Below are 22117 nucleotides of genomic sequence, written 5' to 3'. Positions count from 1 at the left end.
AAGATGGAAGATACTTAACATTTAACTCGATGCAACATAAAATTAAGTTTTGATGTTTAATTACAGAACGTTTTCCTCTTCTCGAAGTTCATTTCCAACAGCTGGTAATTAAACTTCTATTTAGAAATTCTAGACGCCAGTTTATTTTCTCGAACATATTCTCACATCAATCAATCTGATTGCGTAGATCGCTGACATAGTTGTAAAAGATTTGTAATGATAGGATATCGGTAAGAGAAATCTTTTTATTACATGCGTAGACATCGCAACGAACGTTACATGAATGTGTATAATACTATTTACGTAATACCGCTTATCAAGAAATTTAGAATCTCATTACAGGTAAAGTATAACTAAAATTGATTACATCGATCGATTAAATCTGGCCCTCTGAGCTTCGAAACTGTCTTACAAAACGGTAGTCCGCGGAAAACACACGAAAAAAAAGTTTCCACACGATGAAAAGAGTAGGTGGCGTTCGTCGAATTCCATCGAGTCCTGGCTACGATCGGTAACTCCCTGTATAACGTCATATACCGCGTGGCGCAAAAAAGGAAGCGCAAAGGCACGAAAACTGGTTTCGCTCTCTGAGTCACCGTCTATAATGACGGGCCGCCTGGAACGCGCTGGAGATTCACTCGTTGGTCGAAAAGTTTTCGTAGTGGATTAGAAGGGCCGGTGACTGTAGGTGGGAGAGCACGAATGAACACGAGGAAACACGGCTAATATTGCGGCCACGTTTCCGGTCGTTAAAGTGTCGAAGCTTGTCAGTCTGGCCGACAGATCCGAGTACGTGTCTCGATGCGATTATAATTTCAATATCAGAACGATCTTCGTCGTTTCGGATAATTCTACCTCTCCTATAATATCGACAGGACTCAAAACGTTGGATGAATATCTCGGAACGAAGGATACCGCGATATTGTTTCTCCTGTTTGCATTTTCTTATTGCAACGTGCGAGTTGATCCAAGGAAAACAATAGTTCTTGAAAACTAACGTGTCATGATGTAAAGCTATAAAATTGATATGATATCGTAGTATTTTCTCGAGAATTATATAGACAGATGAGGAGAAAAAATGGTAGCAATAAAGTTTTTCGAAAATTCAAACAAGTGCAACAGCTGCTCATTTATTCTTGTATCTCTTGTATCACTTGTTCGCGTTTGCATGCTTTTTACAGAATGCATGAATTGCTCAACAATTTTATATTTGTCTAAAGAAATCTCTGTTACCCTTGCTCCTATTCTTGCTCGCAAATCGTACCTAAATGTAGCTCTTATCCTTCCAATGCAATATGAACTCCAAACAAAACTGCACAGCCCTCTCAGCGCACCCTAACATTTATTCAACAAATTCCTCTTCAATTTCTGAAGGACAATCAAGTACCTTCGACAGGCAGTGTATCCCAACTACGGCTCGTAGTTGCGCTACGAATCTCTTGGAAGATTAGTCGAACGGGGAAATTGCCGCCAGAAATTTCTATTCGGCTTGAATATTCGTTTCGAAGAAGGAGGCGAAGGGGATAACGGTGAATCATCCCGATGTCAGAGCACCGGTAACTGGATACCGGACGAAACTCGTTCGAATTACTCTGGGAAATGAACGACTCGTCGAATGGAGGCGCGCTCCCGATCTTTCGAACGAAGCCAGTTCGAGTTTCATGTCTATTGGCCGCGCGCGTTCAACTGCTCTATCCGTCGACTTTTCTTTTATACTGCGTTCACTATTTTCTTGAATGGCGCCCGTTATGGCGCTTGCAACGTGGATCACGGTCCCACATCGTGGGAGTGAGCCGAAACCGAGTCCCGTGGCCGAAGATCCCGTTAGCCTTCCTAACCCTTTTTTCCATCTCTTTCGTACGATTAACCCTCCTCTCCCAGTGTTTATGGAGTACTTTCGAAAGTTTCGGTCGGAACGTTCGATGTTTGCATGGACGCGAACGAATCGTGAAACGATTATAGCGAATTTTGGTATTATCGGAACGAAAGCTGAACGATCGTGGAATATCGATTTAACGATTAACTTAACAAATATTTCGTGCTTCATCGATGTCGTTTTACTTGACAGATCGCTAACTTTTTATGCTTACTGATCAGTATTGGTCCATAAAGAATATCATTTACGATACAGATTGAAAAATTTATGAATAGCGCGGGAAATTATTACGATTCTTGAAAACAATTTTTTCTCGTATAAATTTATCGCTATAAGCAACTTTGTTAATGTAATAAAATGTCTTCGTTCGCTGTTGAAAAGACTCCGCTTAATCCGTTTAATGTTTCCTCCGAAGGCGCAGCCAGTAACGTGACTATAAATCAGGATAATGTAAAGGGTCTCTGTTTATGTATTAATTTCACAATTGTAAATGCATGTTTCCAGCAGAGTTGGCAACTGAAACGCCTATAAAATTAAGCGCGAGATCGTTTTAAAAGCTTATACACGGCTATTATGACAAACCTGCAGTTGGAATAATGTCGCGGTCTCATTAATGGAATTGCGACTAATTGAAAGGAGAACCAGTTTTAGATTTCAGATTGTGGCTTTAATCGCTATTGAAACTACATCGAAGTAGATATCGTGTTGCTTTCTAACATGCCGCTGGCTCTCGTTATCAAAATTGATTCTCACGGTGAAATTAATAAATATATTAATATGTGTTCCACGTATAAACGTGAGTCAGCCTCAACTACCTTTCATTAAAAAGGGGCAAGAAAGTCGAAAATGTTAAACCGCACGTCAAAGGAGCCTCCTTCCATCAGTACTATTTTAAACACGCGAGGAGATTCGAAACGAAATTCAAATAGATTCAAAGTATCGTGATTATTCCATCGATGGAGATCCATCAATGATCGTGACAACGTTGTCGCGTGATCAAGAAAACCCTCGTCAAGCCACCTACGATTTACCAGCGAACGAAGGAATATTTAAGGATCACCATGATGGCTGGCCATGCGATAATTTCATTTTCGAGACGCTCCGAGGGCCTGGTGGTTTACGTGGATATTAGAAAACCGCCTAAGCAGGGACATTAAGGATACGATGCACCTGAGGGAAAATTATCGATAATGGCGCGCTCGTTTTCTCTCATTCATTACATGTTATCGTGAAGATAATAATAGTACCAGGGTCGGGTAATAGCAATAGCAGGACGTCAGGATGTTTACCTTATCCTTCGAACGGTGTAACTGGCTCTGCAGCTATACCATTTACTTCATGCAACAATTAATACCACGTGCACCGTACGTATACACGCGTGTAACCCTTGTCGTTAGGTTGTTACGAATATTAATCATTGTTATTCTCACTTACTTTGTAAAGCCGTGTACGTCAGTTCGCCTGTCACGATAATAACGAAATATTGGCTGACACGTGTAATTTACCGTTCAACAGATGCATCGGCGGCCAGATAGTCATTAGAAAGAGACTTCGTAGCAGATCGAGACGGGACCAAAACGTGATCATGTATCGACGTGAACTTGCAGATTTCCATTCGCGTATTTAGCTGTCGTGCGTTTCATCGAACCTCCTTTCGCTTGGGAACTGCAACCTTTGATTAGAAGTTTCTTGATTTTTCATGTAAACGGACAGATGCTACAGCGATTATTATTATAAATTTCAGAAGCAGTCGAGAAATGAGGAACAGTTTTCACAAGAAGTTAATAACGTTTTATTTAAATCTTATTTAACGCCATCGTTGATATCGTTAATTAGTAAATTATCGTGCAAAATGATCTTGCTGTAACAATATAATATCGTTATAATTCTGACACACGAAAGTCGAGGACGGTGTACAAATTATTTACAAAATTGTTGACTATTAAGGCAAACCTATAATTGTAGAATTACTTTAACCAACGAACGAGTTCAATTTTATGGCGAATATAAAAATTCTCGTGGTAGGAATGAGCCGATGGGGTAACGTCTCAAAAAATACTGCTCGCGAGGATGAGTCTTGATATCCTTGTTGTAAATTCAACCTTATCGTCCATCGTGGATCGAGGTTCGCGAAAAAAAAGGCGAAAAATCGATGAAAGAAAGAGAAAGAGAGGGGCAAGGAGGAGACAAGATGGAAGAAGAAAGACAGGAGGAGATCTTTCCTGAGAAATCGTGCGAAAGTTTCGCCTACGACGACGGCATAAACACGTCGTTACGGATTACAAGGAGGAACCGATTTCACGAGTATCCTGCCTAATCGTGGGGTGTTCCTCGTGATTCATGAATAAAATATATGGGCGCCGGCCACTCGACTACAAGTACCCTGGCTAAGTGCCCTTCTAGGAGAAGACTATTAACTGATACATCATAAACTGTCGTTTATGGCGTCATCGGTGTATTATTCACGAGCCAGCTAGGCAAGACAATGGCGCGATACTTAACAGGTGTAATGAATTCCTTTAATGAATCCTTCGTTGTGATATTTACGATGACAAACGTGAGAATCTAAAGAACGTTAGATAATAATAGTAATAATGATGTTGCATTTTTATTGATCGTTCGTAATCCATCTAACAAGTGGCGAATGAAAGATAGGAAATGGTTAACGATGTGAATAATAAATCTACATCATGTATTAAATTAAATTAATTGTAAAAAAATCTATTCTTTTTTATTTACTCAAAGAGCAGCGTTAAATGTTGATTAATAACAACAAACGTGGTTATTCGCGAATGACACATCGTAAGTACGACACCGGCATTAAGGAACTATCGATTGCCGCGAGTTAACGTTACAGTGCAAATCTGTTGTCTGGCTTGCACAATGATCTTCACGACCGTTTATATACCAGACGAGATGGCAGATCACGATGCATAAGTATCCGGGCATACGATGCTGCGAGGAAAACGTTGTTACCATAATGACTGTAATATTATGACACCGAGCTATGGCAGGTTCGTGTTTATCAGTGATCTGCAGTTGCACTCGCTAAATGGGCGCACACAACCAAGCAAACGATCGTGTGTGCGATCACACTATAAATTGCGATTATATCGTACATACTGTAAAGCATTTAGAACATTTTTTCTCTCGGTGATTAAAGTAATCAGCAGGTTCGTCGTGACGATAGAATTTTTTGTGCTCGCTGAACGAGTGATTATCTGGATTTTTTTTATCGTATTTTCTTTTTTCTTTCCTCCCCCTTTTCCCTTTTTTTTTTCTCGACTTGTTTCTCTCCCTTTTTTTTATCACTAGGAAAGTTAAATTTGCTCGTGAAGGGAATCTAATCTAGTGTTTGCGGCGACGCGTGTTTGCATTGATAAACTTCCGTGATAATGTTTGTCATTATCGTTATCGACGGATAGGCCGAAAGCGCGGTTGAAACTTTAATGCACCTCGGCCGTTTACCAACTGGATTATCTTGTCGAGTTCCGGCAGAGCTGTGCAATTACATTCTACTTTACTGTGTTTTCTTCTACTTGCCCTGTTTTTTGTATCAACGTTGCAACGGTTTAACACAATAATTACATAATTTCAGCTGATTTCACGGTCATAATTGTACTTAATATCAAACACTGAGACTGTTTAAAATACCATCAAGCTCCAATTACCTGTATTATACAAGTTTTATAGGTCAGTATAAAAATCAACTAATATAGTAACATACATTAGAACCGTCCATTATAGAAATTTATTGCGTCAATGACACAAAAATGAATTGCAACAGGAACGCTATCAACCGTGCAACCGTTTCACTCGGTTATTACATAATTTTAACGGATTTCACGATAATAATTATACGCGTGATATCGAACGCTCAGAATGTTTAGAATACCATAGACTTTAATTTATTTGATAAAAGTTATTTTCAAAATCAGAAATTTCAAAATGTTTCGTATAATATATTCGTAAAATATATTATATTTCGTAAGTCTGTATCTATATATTTACAACTACACACGAAAACATTTACATGTAATTCAATGGCGCCTATAAAACAGTATCCGGTAAGACGAGTAGCAACGAAGAAAGTTTATCCTCGAGGAAGAGCATCCAGGGGGTCTCAGGTATACGTATACCTCGAGCGGCAAGTCACATTCCAACCGTGTGTGCGCGTTCCGATTTTCGCGTGCAGAACTCTCCCTTGACGCTGTGGGCTGAAACGGTAGGAAGGAAAGAGCAGTCGCCCCGTGGCACGTGGCGGCCACGTATTTCAATAATAGCAGGAATTAAAGTCCAGCGGGGCTGGTCGAGTTGGGAGGAAGGGTTCGTTTGGCCGGCCACCCGTTCCGTTTTCTTCTCCTTTCCTACCCACTGCCCTTTTTTCCGTCTCCGTCTCCGAGGCCGCAGTTCTTCCACTTGCCTCCTTTTTTTTCCTGCCCTTCTTCTTCTTCTTCTTCTTCTTCTTCTTCCCTTCCGGGACACAATCGGATTCTAACGCGTGCCCGCGTGCAGCAGGCCCACCGCGACACCTTTTACCTCGCTTTCTTGCGGACATCACGCGCGTTCCTTCTCTTCCTTCCTTCCTCGATGGCGCTCCTTTCAGCCCCCGCCATCACCGACATCCAGGTAGCGCTACTCTAGCATCCTGATTATGCCACCGACGATCCTGAACACGATGGTTAAACTGCCACCTACCCCGTTACTTCGCTTTACTCAGGTAGCCACGAGATTTTTATTGCGACAGGTTGACCCATTGATCTGCTTCTATGGCCGTTCCTTTTCATTCTTTTATTTGGATTGCTTTTTTTCTTTATTTTGTTCCTTTTTCTTCTTTTTTTCTTTTTCCTTCTTTTTTTCCCCCTTGGTCTTCTTCCGTGCAAGATGTCTCGAGTCGTGGGAGATCATATGAAGGAATCGTGTTCCTGAGGTTGTGTCTCGACAACTTTATTCCTTGTGACCTCGTTCAACTGGCGTCCTCGTTCGACTCGATCTGAACGCCGGAACAACTTTATCGCAACAGGTTGCATCGACCGTCTATTGACCCTGGTAATTCAAACTCCAATCGGTTCGAGTGCAATAACGCGGGACTCGCTTATCTCCAAAGCTTTGTCCCATTGTTTTCGATATTTGGTCACGAAGAATTCCGCTCGAAATTATAAGCAACGTTTAATTAGAAATAAGAATTAACCTTTAATTGAATCGAAGCGATAATAGATTTTTACTTCGGTCGTAATTGTATGTCGACGGAAGAAGAATTACATAGGAATTAACCGATGAATTAATAAATGAATTAATGAATTAATAAAAATCCTGTATTCAAGTCAATATTGTACATATATGTATCTAAAAGTACTACGAACTTGGACCCACATCCTACACAGTAAACGTATTAAACAGTCCAAACACGAAACGAAACCCTTCAATAAACCATACTACTCACCCAGGAGCGCCTCGGACGCAACGAAGAAAAATGGTTATTCCCTGCAATCAAGGTCGATCAATTGCCAAGAGATTTATATAGCGGACATCATATTCTTATCACATTTCTGTAATGACCTCGAATCCGTGTCGTGAGCTATGGGGATGGCGATGTGTACGCGTGTATACACACATGCATAGACATCATACATATATACGCGTACGCAAGTAGAAGAAGCGGGAGTTCCCTTGGCGGAAGAAAAATTGAACGGGCGCCTCGGAGCTTGTTCCTGGAATTGAATCAAACAAGTGTTACCACCCTCTTCGAGTATAATATATCTTCTAACATTCTGCAGAGGGACCGAGACGGATAGCTGCTGGCCTGTTCCAGGATATACCTGATCCCACGTAGAGATCTACGTCCGTTTCGAGATTTTCTTTTTGCGTCCCGTGTTGCACGCCCCCAGGACCGAAATTGATGTTTGTACTGCTCAAAATCGCCGAGATACCCCATTCCATTCTCCTCTCTCTGTTTCTCTCTTCCTCTCTCTCTCTGTTTTCCCTTCTCCTCTACGCGGTGTCACCGCTTCGAGAATGTTAAAAATGATTTCGTGAGAAAGTATGACGCCGCTCGGACCTGGCTGAATGATGATGTACACCCTCCGGTTACTTTGTCGGTCGATACAGCTCTGAACTGTTCGTTTATTGACTTCTTCAACTTTTAATTTGTCGCTGTTCTTTTTATCGAATCCAATGAGTCATCGACCACTACACCGCGTTAGAGACAGATTATACGCTGAAACTTTATCTATCTGAATTCGTCGAAGAACAGCCAATTCCGTATATTAGTTTCACAGAAGTTTGATCAGCTCTATTCTCCGTGAAAATTCTAATTTTGCTACGATTAACGTTCGATTTTGGAGGAACAAACTAGTTAGCTGTGTAATTTTCTTTAGTTCGAACAAAATCCGCCAGCAGAATTTTCCCGATCAAACTGTATCGGTAGCACGCTCGTAATTAACAGTTGAATATAGTTAAAGAACACGTTCCGCCGCGCAATTTGACAAACGTCTACTCCGCCTGGTTATTTTCTTGAAAGATGCAGAACACGAACCAACGACTACACGTCCTGCAAAACGTGCAGCATAGTATGTAAAACTGAATCACGACGACGAAAGAGTGAATCACTCGTATCCGACGATAGGAGAGAGGACCTTGAACGATCAATTGGTATACCGAGCAAGGCATCGTTTTTGGCTGTACGTTTTCCATGGTTGAAGATCACCTTTGGCGTGGTGAGGACGAAAAAGCGGCGCACTACGCGTGTCGCGGCCGTTCCCGTTGACAAGCATTATCCTTTCACGCGATCACCTTTGACTGACAAACCAATTATTCGGCACTCAGCACTGACGAGCCAACTATTTTATCAATCAGCGCCGCCGGGCCTCCTCGTGGGCAGAAGAAACGACGATGTCTTGCGTACCAGTGGGGATCAAAGGAGGAGAAACAACCAGAAGAGAAAGGAAGAAGAAATACGGTGAACAGAAGCGAGAAGAGAACGGAGAGAAGAAGCGCGGGTGTTCCTCGCCGGAGAGAGCTATAATAGCACGAAACATAATCCCCGGGTGAATCTAACGAGTCCTGTAAGAGCGAGCTGGACCAACGAGGGATGAAGAAGATGGTAGAAAATAGAGATAGAGTTAAGGAGTTTGTTCTTGGCTAGACAGAGAAGTAGAAGGTTTTTCAGGTGTGAGAGACGAGTAAGGATACGTGACTGCAGGACGAACAAGAGGAAGGAAGATAGTCGAAAGAGTGTAAGATTGAAAGTCAGAGAGGAAGAGGGGAAAGCGGTTCGGCGCCTCTCCGATCATTCTTCAGTCTAGCGCAACGACTCATCGGCTTTTTTTGCCGCTGCGGCTCCGAAGAGACGTTCAAATTGCTCTAATGGCGGACCAAAGAGGAAAGTTATGCCCGACAGGTACTTATCTTTTTCCCAAGTTCGTGTGTCTTTCGGTGCCAACCCTCCCCGTTACCACCTTTTGCTTCCACGGTCTCGTGTTAGCTCTGCTCACGAAACGACCACGGCTTATCGATGGAATCGTCGAGCATTCGTGATCTTTTAAAGATACGTTTCCTTTCGGGGGAACTGTGTTTACTGCTTCCTGGACCGTACACAAAGGAAGTTATATCGAAGGGTCGTATACGAAGAACGTGGCAATTGCGAGAATTTTTGTTATTTATTTTAGACGGTCGAATGTTTTCTGTACAAGAAGCGTGATATTTAGTTTACGAACTTCGAGGCTCGAGTTCGCGCGAACGTATCGAGGGTGCAACGAGTCACCAAACGTGGCGTCAACAATTTTTATTTTTTAAAGCGTTCGTTATTAAAATTTGTAGTAATCGGTCTATTCGCCAGAACGTTAGTCGATCAGAAAACGCATCCCTACCGTAACGAGAACCTAACGCCATTTTACCGTGGTCACGAGTTCCGTGGCCCGCGAAATCGTTTAGACAACAACAGACAAGAGGAGTTCGTAGCGGAATCGAAGCGGCGCGTAACTGAAAATTGAGATAACAAAAGAACGGAGTGGCCCGTTCTCTTGGTGTAATTACGGCCGGTCGTGGCGGCCGCGAGCGCGCTTATTATATTTGCCATAATTGCCGAGGTCCCGATTCAATTTGATCGCAGTTGTAATCTCGCTAGACGGACTAATTGCCGACGGCGCGTATCTGAATTCGTGTATCTCTGGCAAACGCGCGAAATTGCCCCAAGGGGAAACGAGACCATGCGCGTTCAGCGCGACTCCACTATCGTCGTTCTTTTAAAAGAGACGATGTCGAACGAGCGGTTGAGAGTTGCTGGCCGAACTATAATCCCATAGCCGGCGTCGTCATTATGTCTACATCGTGGGTATGCGAGCAGAGCTCGCCATTATCTCGTTTACGTCACGAAGACATTGCTCGCGTTCGTGGCCGGCGCAATTCAGAAAATCACTAAGAAATAATAAGTCAGCGCGGATCCTGGCTTGCACGGCCACCGAGCGTTCTTCCTATCCGGCCGATAGTAATTACCCCGGGACGTGTACGCGGATACATCGTCCGTTGGATCACGAGACGATTCCATCCCTTGCCACGTTGCGGAACAGGACCGGGCATCTTCTTTCACGGAAACTAGAAACGAACGTTCTTCCATCAGATTACGATAAACGCGAGGAAAATAGGTGACACAGAGTCCATAAGTTGTCTTCTGATCGAGAAGTTTGTGGAATTCTAGGCTCGGAGAAACGTAAAGGAATTCTTCCTTAGAGAAGGAACAAATTCTAAAAGTTGAATATACGAAATAGTTCTAATAATCATGGAGACAAACTGTCGAAACTATATATGTAAATCTATGAGAATATATGTCAGAAGAGAAGCTATAGATATAAGTTTTAAGATAAATTTCTGAATCGAGATCAAACAGATTGAAGCTTGCAACACTATACGTTATAGACAACTCGTATATGTACGTGGTTACGTAAGCGAAGAAGAGGAGACGAATTAATCGTGTATCGCATAATCGCCTTAAATGAAGCTAATGCGAAGGATCGTTAGATTCCTTTTTACGTTTAATAATGCTATGTTCGGTCCGTTAGTCCAATTGTAATACCTTCATTCAAGGGGATATGAGCAGATAAACGTTTGAAGCGCTAATAATTGAAGTGTTAGGATAGGTGTAATGTCAATAGCAGTCGTTCTTACTGCGGTTTCAGAGAAATCGACTCCATTTGCGGCTTTGCTGACCAAAGGCTAGACGTTTCAGAGAGTATCCACTACTACTCATAGTTGTATTTCATTCGACGTTTTATCCGAAACTGGGTTTCGTGTTTGCAAATCTTTCCTTCGCGTTTTGCCTAATCTCTCGGTATGTAGCCAGAGAAAAAACGACCACGTATATCTTTCGATGGTAGAATGCTGCAAACAATTGCAATTAATCACGATATTGCATCATTACTAATTTTGTTGAGCATAAAAGATTTTACATTTAACATTTAGCAATTCTATGACATCATAGTAGCTTGGATATCATTACAGCAATTATGAATTCTTTTTTTATAAATGCGATAAATGAAAGTTTTAAAGTTCAAGCGGCTGATCAATCAGCGTCCTATTTTTCTACCTCGCTATTTTTTTTTGATTTAATGGTACATCCTTCGTTCTATAATTCTTCGAATTATTACACATATGATCAGTTTAAAAAGTTTACGCGCAGCGATTTTTTGCGTTCGATTTACTAAAGGAAATCGAAAATATTTTATTTTTTATACTTTTTTATATTTCAAATTCGAATGGTATATATCGACTTTTGTAACTGGCTGTAGGCTGAAATTCGTAGTTTCTTCTAATCGTTGGAGAAATCGTGGAACGGTTCGTGAGGCGGTCTGTCGCCGAACACAACGAATAATAGCCGTTAGGTCGTCGTTGCCGAGTTTTTACGATCGGCACGTCCGCCGTCGCAGGAAGAAAAAGAATCTGTGGCATAGGTGGTATAAGTGGGTCACTGTCGCTTTCAATTAGGCGCAAAACGGCGCGAGAAGAGATGGCTTCTTCGCACATTTGCCGGCGACATCTCAGACGAGCAAAAAGCAAACGACCCTTCGCAAAATCTTGTCTCTTACTTCCATCTCTTCCTTCCGTCTTTCTCTGTTCCCGTCTCCATTAAAAGACCTTTGCCCTCCTTCCTCAATGGGTCTCTAAGTTTGAGAAAGGTCGGTCAAACTCGTGGCTTCCACTTCCCTTCTAACCTAACGATATCTCGTTAAACCTTCCTACTTATTCGACGATCGATATTTGCTTCTCTGTTGGCTTTGATTTCGTTTCGCGTTCTAGATCGATATCTTTTCGACTCTTAAACGATAATGGACAAAAGAATGTTTAAAAGATAGACGGAAGGTTATTATAATTATAGAAATAAAATTAATATATATTTGACAAGCAATGGATAGACATAATTCAGAATATTCGATGTAGTAGAAATTTCTTGGAAATAAGATTTAAGAAAGTTGTGTGTTCGTATTGTGAATAGAAATGGCGAAGCCTACTTGTAGAATTTCAAGAAATCGGCGCCAACCGGAAATGATTTAACGGTTCAAGAATGATTTCCTCTGGGTAGACCCCAATCTTGAGACGTATTTCTATTCTCCTATGAAAAGAAAATTCAATCTCGTTCACGTAATATGTCAAAATGTCTCTTTATCTACAAAGAATATATGAAAGCCTGATATATGGGATTTGCTAAAATCAGTTCGAATATCACGATTCTATACGATTAAAATTCTTACTCTTCGTTAATAATTTTTAGCTTCCTCTTCGACTTTTAATCTAATTACGACATTAAAATCATTTTTCAAGTATAACATTAAAAAAGAAACTAGTCATTCGATAATTACATGCATTTTACAATGCGGCAAAATAATATTAATAATATTTAATATATTTATATGAACGTTTAAACGTGTCAGCGTACAAGTTAATAAATAAATGATTCTACTTTACCATTGCATGCAAATATTTGACAATCTACTTTGAGTAATTCACGAGTTGTTCCTTTCGAAAGAAATGGATTGACGGACGAATCAAGGTCGGGTTAAGATTGACGAAGCGCCATGAATATAATCCCACGACTTCAGCCTCCGGTGGAAACCGACCTGGGTCAACGGGCTTCAATAGTATCTCGGCCTTGCAGTCGAATCTTTATCATCCTTTCTGTTCTCGCGCGTGTAACGGATTCGAGAGGCCCGGTACTCAGGTATCGTAATATCCCCTTGCTGATTTAATCTTTACCTTTTCATTGCCCCTTTTATCTTTATCGAACGAAATATATCGTTACGTTTATACTGATCGCTATTAATTACGATATATGCAATCGTGAAACAGGTTACTTCTAGATTCTTCTAACATTTTATCTCGAAAATATTCGTAATTTAAAGGAAGTTTATAAGAATAGAAAAGATTTAGTGAAGGGAACAAAAACGAAAGCAACGCAACAATCGTAAACACCGCTCCACGCTAAACTAAGATGCTGCAAGAACTATCCTCATTTCCTGCCAGCTGACCGTCAACGAACGAGTTCCCGATCCGGTGCAAACCACGAAAACGACAATTCGAGCCGGTTCGTCAAACAGAGAGCCGCTACAAGGCTGCCGATCGTCGAAAAGGGAAGCGCATCCACCGTTTCCCACGTAACGATTTAACAACATCCCAATTACTATCCCCGGGGCGGGGTGAGCGTTCCGCAAACAGGGCAAAGTCACAGCTACGAGCAAAAAGATAGCCTGGTAGCCAGAGGGCCGCGATCATGGTCTACGCCACTGGTACGCCACCGTTGCTTCGAGAGATACACTTTTTGTGGGTTTCTAGGCCGCTAAGGAGCGAATGAATGAACACGGCTCTTCGTAATCCATTCATGCTTCAAGAGGGTACACCCTTTCTCCTTCTCCTTCTTCAAGGAGATCGCTGGAACGAGAGAGCGAGAGATAGTCAGAGACCCTTCATCTCCTCGGGATCCTTCCTTGTAACTCGCGCTGTTATATTTTGTTTGTCTGCTTCCGAAGAACCCTCCGGTCCTCCTTCCTTCGTCTCTTTCGTCCTCCTCCTCCGTCTCATCCTCCTTCTTCTCCTCCTCCGCCTCCTCTTTCCCTTTTCTCCCTCGTGTTAGACCTCACTTAGACCCCAGGATCTGGGTCAGATTACATGTATACAACTTGTTGAGGCATCAACCGTGGCCGAGGGAACCTCGTCGTCGAACGAGCAATTCGCAAATCGAATTACGACCCGTCGCCACCCCTTCGACGTCTTACTTCGATCATTCCTTCCGTCGCGATTAAGCGACATTCCTGCGATCCCTGCGCGTTGTTTCGCGCGCCGCTGACATCGAGGGATCGTAATCAGACGCTGGAATCGAGGAAGGCTCGAGTCGATCGATTCGCCTCATCGTCATAATCGAGTTTCTGTTCTTAGTTTCTCAGGCTTTGAGAGGGGGGTAGTTTTGAGAGAGAGAGAGAGAAAGAGAGAAAAAAAAGAGTTTGGACGATAGAAGTGGTTTCTTCTCGCTGATTTGAAGTGAAAGAGGGTTATTCATGGTTTTTTTTTTCAAGATACTTCGTTTGTGTTGAGCACTGTTTGGTGAATTGACGAGTTGTTAATGGTTCGTTGATTCTAGAGTTCGGAAAGATGAGTCTTATCGATGATTCGTAGTGTGAACTGAACAGATCGAAGCGTTTAGTTCAAACATCACGACAGATGTTTTCTTTTCTTATCTAGCGAAAGTGAAACGAAACTTAAAAATGTCTACTCATCTGGAAGATTCACAACGATGAATCGTATTGTCTGGAAAACTAAGTTTCGAGGCTTCGTCGTTTGACAGTGCAATTATTTTTCTTTCGAAAGATTCTTGATAATTTATACCATGTTTAATCCGACAATAATTTTGTGTTTTATAATAAAAGTAAAAATATGGCCGTAATTGGTGAAAACGTAAGGTCTTAAAAAATCGGTACTATTTATACCATGTGCGAATGTTTGTCTTGGAACATTTACCTTCTTATTTCTGTGCATAAATTTTCTCCAGCTTTCTGGTTTCGAGCGTTTTAACGAATAACAGTATATCAATGGACGCGACTCGTTTATCAAATCAGTTAATTTGGAATATTCCCGAGGGGGCCGCGTTTCGACCGTTCGTCGTTATCTTATAATAAAACATCTCGCATTGCGGTGAAATATTTCCCGGTCGGCGGTGATTAATTTAGTGCGAATAAAAAAAATGACAAAGGTTTATTTTAGCCACCGCAGCGACGTGCTTTATCGGTGCGTTGATCGAGCCGGGTTACCAGCCAAGTTCTGGTGCAACCTGGAGAACGGCATTCCATCGATTTCGTTGCAGCTGCTTGATCGTGAATGTTCCCTAAAGTGTATAACCAACGATAGATGGATTTGTCAAAAAATTTTTCTCCAAAGTTGTTACCTTACTCTTACTTTTTATTACGTAATTTTACATTATTTTAAACAATTTATCCATACGAAGCTTGTATTATTTTTAATTGTTAGTCACTTGAGTTGAGCAGATATTCTTATAGCAATGAAGCTAAAATTAAAGTTAACTATTTATGATCATTTTTAAGTAATCTATCTATAGTTTGGAAGGAACCGTAATTTCAAATCAGCCAGCATAGCGTAATATTAAAACAAACGAAACAGATTATTACACGATAGAACAGGACTAAACGCTACTTCAATGAATAAATAAAGCTCGATCTGCAGCAGATATTATACAAGATAAAAATGAATTTTTCTATATTTTTTTCTTTTTTTTTTTACAGAAAAAAGAATTACGGTATTTGGTTCCAAAATGCGTGACACAGTCCTCACTTCGTTATAAGAAAATTAATTCTCAAAAACATCTCACAATCAAGATTAAATTATACAGCTGCCAGCTGGAGCCTAAGTAACTCTACATCTTAGAGATAATATTCGTAACAGAGTTTCTTAGAAACGATGACTGGTGCTTTACAAGCAGCAAGAACTTGACACAGCTTATGCAACATCTCGTTTAATGTCGAGAGTCACAATTCGATTAAACTTAAACAAGGCCGATCTATGTAAATGGAAAATTTCAGATACCAAACGCGATCACGCAGAAATGTTATTAGATTTTAATGATCGCGTAAGTGCAGCATACTTTAAAAGACGGAAACGTACGTTGCACGGTTCCCAGACGCGGCCAATTAATTCGGCAAACCGGGCAATTAGTGAAATTATTAATAAAAATCGTAATGAAGCTAAATCAACGGTGATAGAAGCCTTCCTGTGCGGTCGTCGGTGGGCCATTGTACGACCATGATGCACCGTTTAATAATCGGCAACGTCTTTCGAATTGTATGTCAATTGGCGACAATAATAAAATTCGACGATGGCGTCGAGACGTCGTTTGCCACGGTGTGTGCGTTCGTCTGCGCGAAAGTCGATTAGTTTGTCTCTTAATTAAAGACCTCGCGCGACTGTCAGCTCGTCATACTGCGTAAAGTGGATTTGGATGGTCGAGGAAATTTTCAATAACCACTGAAACATATGCCTAGCATGGCAAACAACAATTAGATTGCAATGATGAAAAATTGTGCAAGGCACAAAGTTACGCGTGAATTCGCGTAATACGCAAAGATGCATAAAATATGCAAAGTAGGTACAGTGCTCGTTATAACATTTAGTAGATGAAACAAATCTCTACCTAGGCTCCGCTTCTTCAGTCGTGTTCGTAAGGATATAAATTTGCATAAACATCCACACTCTTATGGTAACCGATTTATTACGTACGAAGTTCCATCGCGGCATCGTACTCTTCCTGTTCTGAATCCGACGAAACCCTATGCAGCTGGTTGAAACGAGAACGATCTTCTCCTACATAGCGAGAAGATCCGTGAAAAATGGCAAGATCGGCAAAGCCCAGGAGCGAGGTGGAAAAGGCAGGAAAAGTCCTGTCGGTGGATCCGTTCTAGGGACGACGATAATTCCGGTCGACGACGTCGGGACGAGAGTAATTGGCGGAAGGAAGGACCGGATGCAGCGCAGAGGGAAGAACGGATGGAACGAAGGAGGACACGGAATGTAAAATGGCAAGAGTATTGGCTGCACGGAACGAACGAGACCACGCACAACTAAGATTATATTCTCATTAACTCGATCTCGGCGGGGAAATCATCGGGACGAATGGAAATTGCTCGCGGGATTGAATATTCGACGGTCTTCTTTCGAATCGAGCCCGAACAAGCAGAAGGATCTTGGATATTCCGCTCGGATGTCGATCCTCTCAATTTCCTCGAATAAGACGGATGAGACTGTTTTTTCTCCTTAGGAACTGGTTATGAAAGCTGGCAATCATTTTTTACTCGACGTTCGAGAATAATATTTTGTTGCACCGAGTTCATCAGAACGCCGTTAGGTAATTACGAAAATAATGTTGCAAACGAAGAAATTTTAATTAACTCGTTAGGGACCAAGCAGTGAAATCATTTCGAAAGATTGCATAAACGTATTTACCAAATAAAATGAGGGGGATAAATCGTTTTGCGAAAACACAACAGATGAATTAAAATAACAGATACATCGCAAGAGAGCCGTCACACATCCGATACACAAAAAGGAATATACAAACTATGATTTAGCAAGAAATATTTTATCGTGATGCTATAGGATACTTCGATTTCTTCAAGATTCGTACAATTGTAGCGTCCGAATGGAAGGAGAAAGAAAAAGGCGAAGATGAAACGTTGGATTGAAGCAACGTTGGTTCTTGATGAGTTAAACAAATCGTCTTGGTCTTAATCGCGTAATTATGCTTCGTCGATATAAAATGTTCGAGATGACGACTCTCCGGTATATGGAAGTATTTTTATGAGTATAAAATGGATCGTTACAGCTAATTTAATCTTCTTGTACGAAAGTAATATAGCAGAAGAAAGGTAGAATTGTTTAAACTTGGAACATTGAGTTCCAAGTAGAATTTGTTAAGTGGTAGGTTTTCTTTTTTTTGTTTCGAGGCATCGAATATAGGTGCACAAAGGAGTCCGTAACTCGGAGAGACGCCTTCTTACCGGGAAGTCATCGAGTTCGTTTTCCACTTCGATGGCACGGTTCTCGAGATTGATGGAACGGGGCTCGGTGACAGGAAAATTGAAATCCCCCGCCCTCTTCTTCGCCTTAAAAGAATATTGTATATAAAAACGATGTCTGAGTTGCAGAAATTCTCCCGAGCGGTCGGATCTGGTTAAAATAAATTACACTGAAAAGAAGCAACTCGGAAGCGAACAAATTGTTAAGGATGCAATTCACCGAACCCTAGCACGTTACATATAATTGAGTACTAACGAACATACGGTTTCTCTATATTTGTAATTTATTTCTGGAAATTTGGAACACAGTTGCAAAATTTACATTTATTTCGAAAGTTTTACGTACGAATTTAAATTAACGTAGTGGTCAACTCCAGGAATGTAATTCTGTCAGATATCAATTATTTATAATAAATACATAATAAAATTGTTAAGTCGTTTCGTTTGGAATGTCAAGTAAAATTCGCAGCTTCTTAACGAAACTCGAAAGACCGCCGTACTATATGAAGAAACTGTAAAAGTCTACAACTTTTCCACCCTTTGTGCGAATAAATTGAAAGAAGCTACAACTTCCCTCCTTTTTGTCAATTTCCTTCTCCACATTCAACAGCTATCTTCCGTTCAAGCTGTTTTTCCGGTGAACGTGTCCGTTCGATGTAACGAGGCTGCGAGCCATCAAGGTCCCCAATAAAAGAGGGGCAATCGCGAAGAAAACGGAGCTTTGGAGCACGCGACAAAGGAGCTCCCTGTGAAATTCACGATTCCCTCGCGACTCTGCATAATCGAATGATTCTTCCGACGATGTCGGAACATGTGCGCTACGTCGTGTGACGTCACGGCCGAGATAAACGTTGGAAAGCGGATGGTTATGCAGGAGAGCCGAATTTCTGGCCAAGGAATGAAAGAGAAAGACAAGACAGTTAGTATTAGGTTGTCCGGAAAGTGTCTTTCTTTCGCAAACGTGATTTTTACAACAGTGCACTTTCGTACAAACGTGAAACCAAGGCCGTGAAATGTCGCGGTGTTTATCTCAACGGAACAAAGCGGATCGTACGCAATTTGACAAAATAATATAAAACAAAAAACGTAGTGCGTCTATTACTTCCTCATAAAGCGAAAGAAACTTTTCGGACAACCTAATACATTTACGATTAGCCATAAATAAATCTTGTACCTATTATCTCACCGAATGAAGGAACAAATTTTATTAACGAACTTTTCACGTTTCTACTTGATTCTTTTTAATATCCAAGCAAAAGCAGTATCTGTTTAGACATCCCATTATTTGATAGACGTTCGTACTAAAAACCCAACGAAATTTTTGAACAATCCGAACAAACCGTCTTTGAAAGGTTTCGTTACAGCTTCTGCTTGAAATTAGAATCTGTCCCCGAGTGTATATACACGTTTCACCGTGGAATCGGCGAGATTTCGTGCGAGCGAAGAAAAAGAAAGCGTAGGAGAAGCGAGAGAACGTGGAAGACGAACGAGACGAAGACCGGGAAGAAAGAAACGGGCAAACTGTAGACGACGAACAACAGACGCAGAGTGGAAAGGGATAGAACGACAAAGGGAGGAAACGTGAAAGCGCGATAGAGACGATAGTAACGTGGAAGATGAGAAAGGAAGCGAGAAGACGCTATGAAATTGGCAGTCTAATAAAAGAAGCCAGGGAGGAATCGACTGCAGTGGATCGATCCGAGACTGCATTTTCATCGTGATAACGATCGCTCATCAAGGATATACCTACTACTTCTTTTATCTCTTCTATTCTACTCCCTCCACCAGTTCTCCGATCCTTTAAAGCGATGATCATTTTAAGGTATCGCGGCATGGTCCATCTTTTCTTTTCTTCTTCGTCCACGTCCACTTCTTCTGCTTCTTCTACTAGCTCTTCTTGTTCCTTATTTTTCCTAGCGGTGTTTTCTTTTTTTTTTTTCTTCGTTCGAAATACTTTGTACTTTTATTCTCACCCAGAACGGGGCTCGTTTTTAATGATAGACTTTTTGGTCGACTGCCGCGGTGGCCCGTCTGTTACCGGGCCGGCCATTGTATCGGACCGATAATTAAACGTTGCCAAACGCGAACGCGCGCGAACGTTCATTTTGTACGCGATTACGCTAAACGCGATAGTTACTCTCCTCGCCGATCTCTGTCTCCTTTGCTGGATGATGAACGAGAAGAAAGACTGGGTTAGTGAATCTGTGTTTGAAGAATTGCGCGATGAATAATCGTTTAAGACGATACCCGGTCCTGAACGTTTAATAAATAACATTCAACACACTAACTTGCTAATAGGTGTATAAATCACAGACACTAAACTGACCAACTCCATCGAAGTTAATGGGGTGGTTTTTAAAAAAAAAAAAAGTGGGATTGATCGGTTCTACTACCCAATGGCTCGTATTATACCAACGACTGTAAATACACTAATAGTTGCAATCTATGAAGACTATAAGCTCGCACGTGTCATTCGAAACAGCTACTCGCATTATACCGATTATTATTAATGCCACAATCTGTATAACACATCTTAAATGAGTCACATTCCACGGGCCAATAAATCTCGCAATTACAATCGGGGAAAACGAGTCGCGGTGGTTACGAACACAGTATCGGACATGTTGCCGAGCAAAAGGTTGTTCACATCGAACGAGGCACAGTTAAAAACGGACGTTTCAACGAATCGGCGGAATTAATCGGTCTGTCGAGGCTAATCGAATGCTGGTTCGAGCGAGAGATGCCACTTAAGGGACGGAATATGCTCGATATCTTAATTTCGGACGGTGTCGTCGCGTGGAGCGTTTCAGTCAGGCGAAATGCACCCTGGAACCGGTTAACGCGACACGCTGCAAACGGATCTTTAATTTCGTATCGAGGTAATGAACGTCGGCCCGCGGAACTCGCCGTTTTCTCGATCGTCTGCGGAACCGTGAACGCAATCTCGCCGGGTTTTATTGGAGCTTCGGGCGATTCTAATGGCCCGTAAAGGAAAAGAGTTCGATACGAGGCGCGGATCTAGAGAGAGAGAAGTTTCGAGAGAGCTGAAGCCATGGCCGGAATCTACGGAGCTACTTTATTCGATCGGTAGAATCACGATCGTTGCGGTCGAATTAAAACCGATCGAGGAAACGTCGTTAGTTTCTAATAACGAGACAGATAAAATCCGGACCTCTCTTTTTATTTAGGGATGCGTTCGGTGAAACGTGACTTGGATTATTCGTGGAAAGTGAACGTTCGAAGATTACGTAGTTTGTCTTAATTCTTGGAATAAATCTTGACCATTGTGGTTTCGCTCGCGATTGGAATTTAAATTTCAGATCTGCGAGGCTTAGAAGTTCAGAAGATTATTTTATCGAATGGAAAATATAAAGATACGAAGATAAATAATAAGGAATTGTAATGTTTAGGAGTAATTGAAAGGTACACGATGGATTTAAAATTCTGAAAGTGGATTTACAGTGCAACTGAAGGATCTTTCAGAAGACTATTCAGCACGTACTAAATTGCTTCAATGCAACAGTTTAACATGATAAATGGAGCATTCTTTCTATCGTTACGATGTTCTTAGGTTTCTTGGAAGTATTCGTGACCCGTGATACGGAGAGAGCTACATCGGATCCAAGAAAGCAAAATGATGGAAGGAAACCATACTGATAAAAGTGTCAGCGTTTCAATCGCGAGATATCGCTTGAATTTTTTAATTGGACCGTTATCTTGGTTAACAGTGCCCTTTGTTATTCTTCGATTCTTTGACAAGTCACGCTATATAACCGCTTTCGTTGTCTGTCATTGATACTTAACTTGCTCTCGTAATTTCCTCTATGAATTAAAATATTCTCGTCTAATCAATCTAATAGATTACGATTTCGATTCATAAAATAGATTTACGCCAGAAGATGTTTGTACTCAAAGTTTCATTATCATTTATCATTATTATCGAATCTCTACTCCGTAATCCTATTCACATTTTCTCTGCAACAAGCAAGTATCATCAACTTTTACGATCAGCAACATGCTCCGGGTTATCTACAACGTTGCTCGTGCTCCAAAACATTAGTCGGATCAAAACGAATGAGTTCGATAATTTCCAAGGAATCGAAGAAATTGAAGGAATCGAGGAAATCCATATGGTTGCTCGAAACGATCGTTGAACACACAACGAGCAGAATATCTT

At 41.3% G+C, this 22117-nt stretch overlaps 2 long non-coding RNA genes across 2 annotated transcripts; one reads left to right on the top strand and one right to left on the bottom strand.

Annotated features, from left to right (window-relative positions):
* Positions 1 to 4571: 4571 nt before the first annotated feature.
* Positions 4572 to 9058, bottom strand: LOC125386060. The gene is made up of 2 exons (XR_007225897.1): positions 7320 to 9058; positions 4572 to 6922 (listed from the first exon to the last, which is right to left on the bottom strand). It is a non-coding gene; the product is annotated as an uncharacterized LOC125386060 (long non-coding RNA).
* Positions 8833 to 15959, top strand: LOC125386061. The gene is made up of 3 exons (XR_007225898.1): positions 8833 to 8978; positions 9045 to 9275; positions 15655 to 15959. It is a non-coding gene; the product is annotated as an uncharacterized LOC125386061 (long non-coding RNA).
* Positions 15960 to 22117: the final 6158 nt, after the last annotated feature.

Source organism: Bombus terrestris, chromosome 12 (genome assembly GCF_910591885.1).
Source record: "Bombus terrestris chromosome 12, iyBomTerr1.2, whole genome shotgun sequence".
NCBI classification, from domain to species: Eukaryota; Metazoa; Arthropoda; class Insecta; order Hymenoptera; family Apidae; genus Bombus; species Bombus terrestris.
Note: the sequence above shows the minus strand (reverse complement) of the source record. Positions and strands in the feature narration are given on the sequence as shown.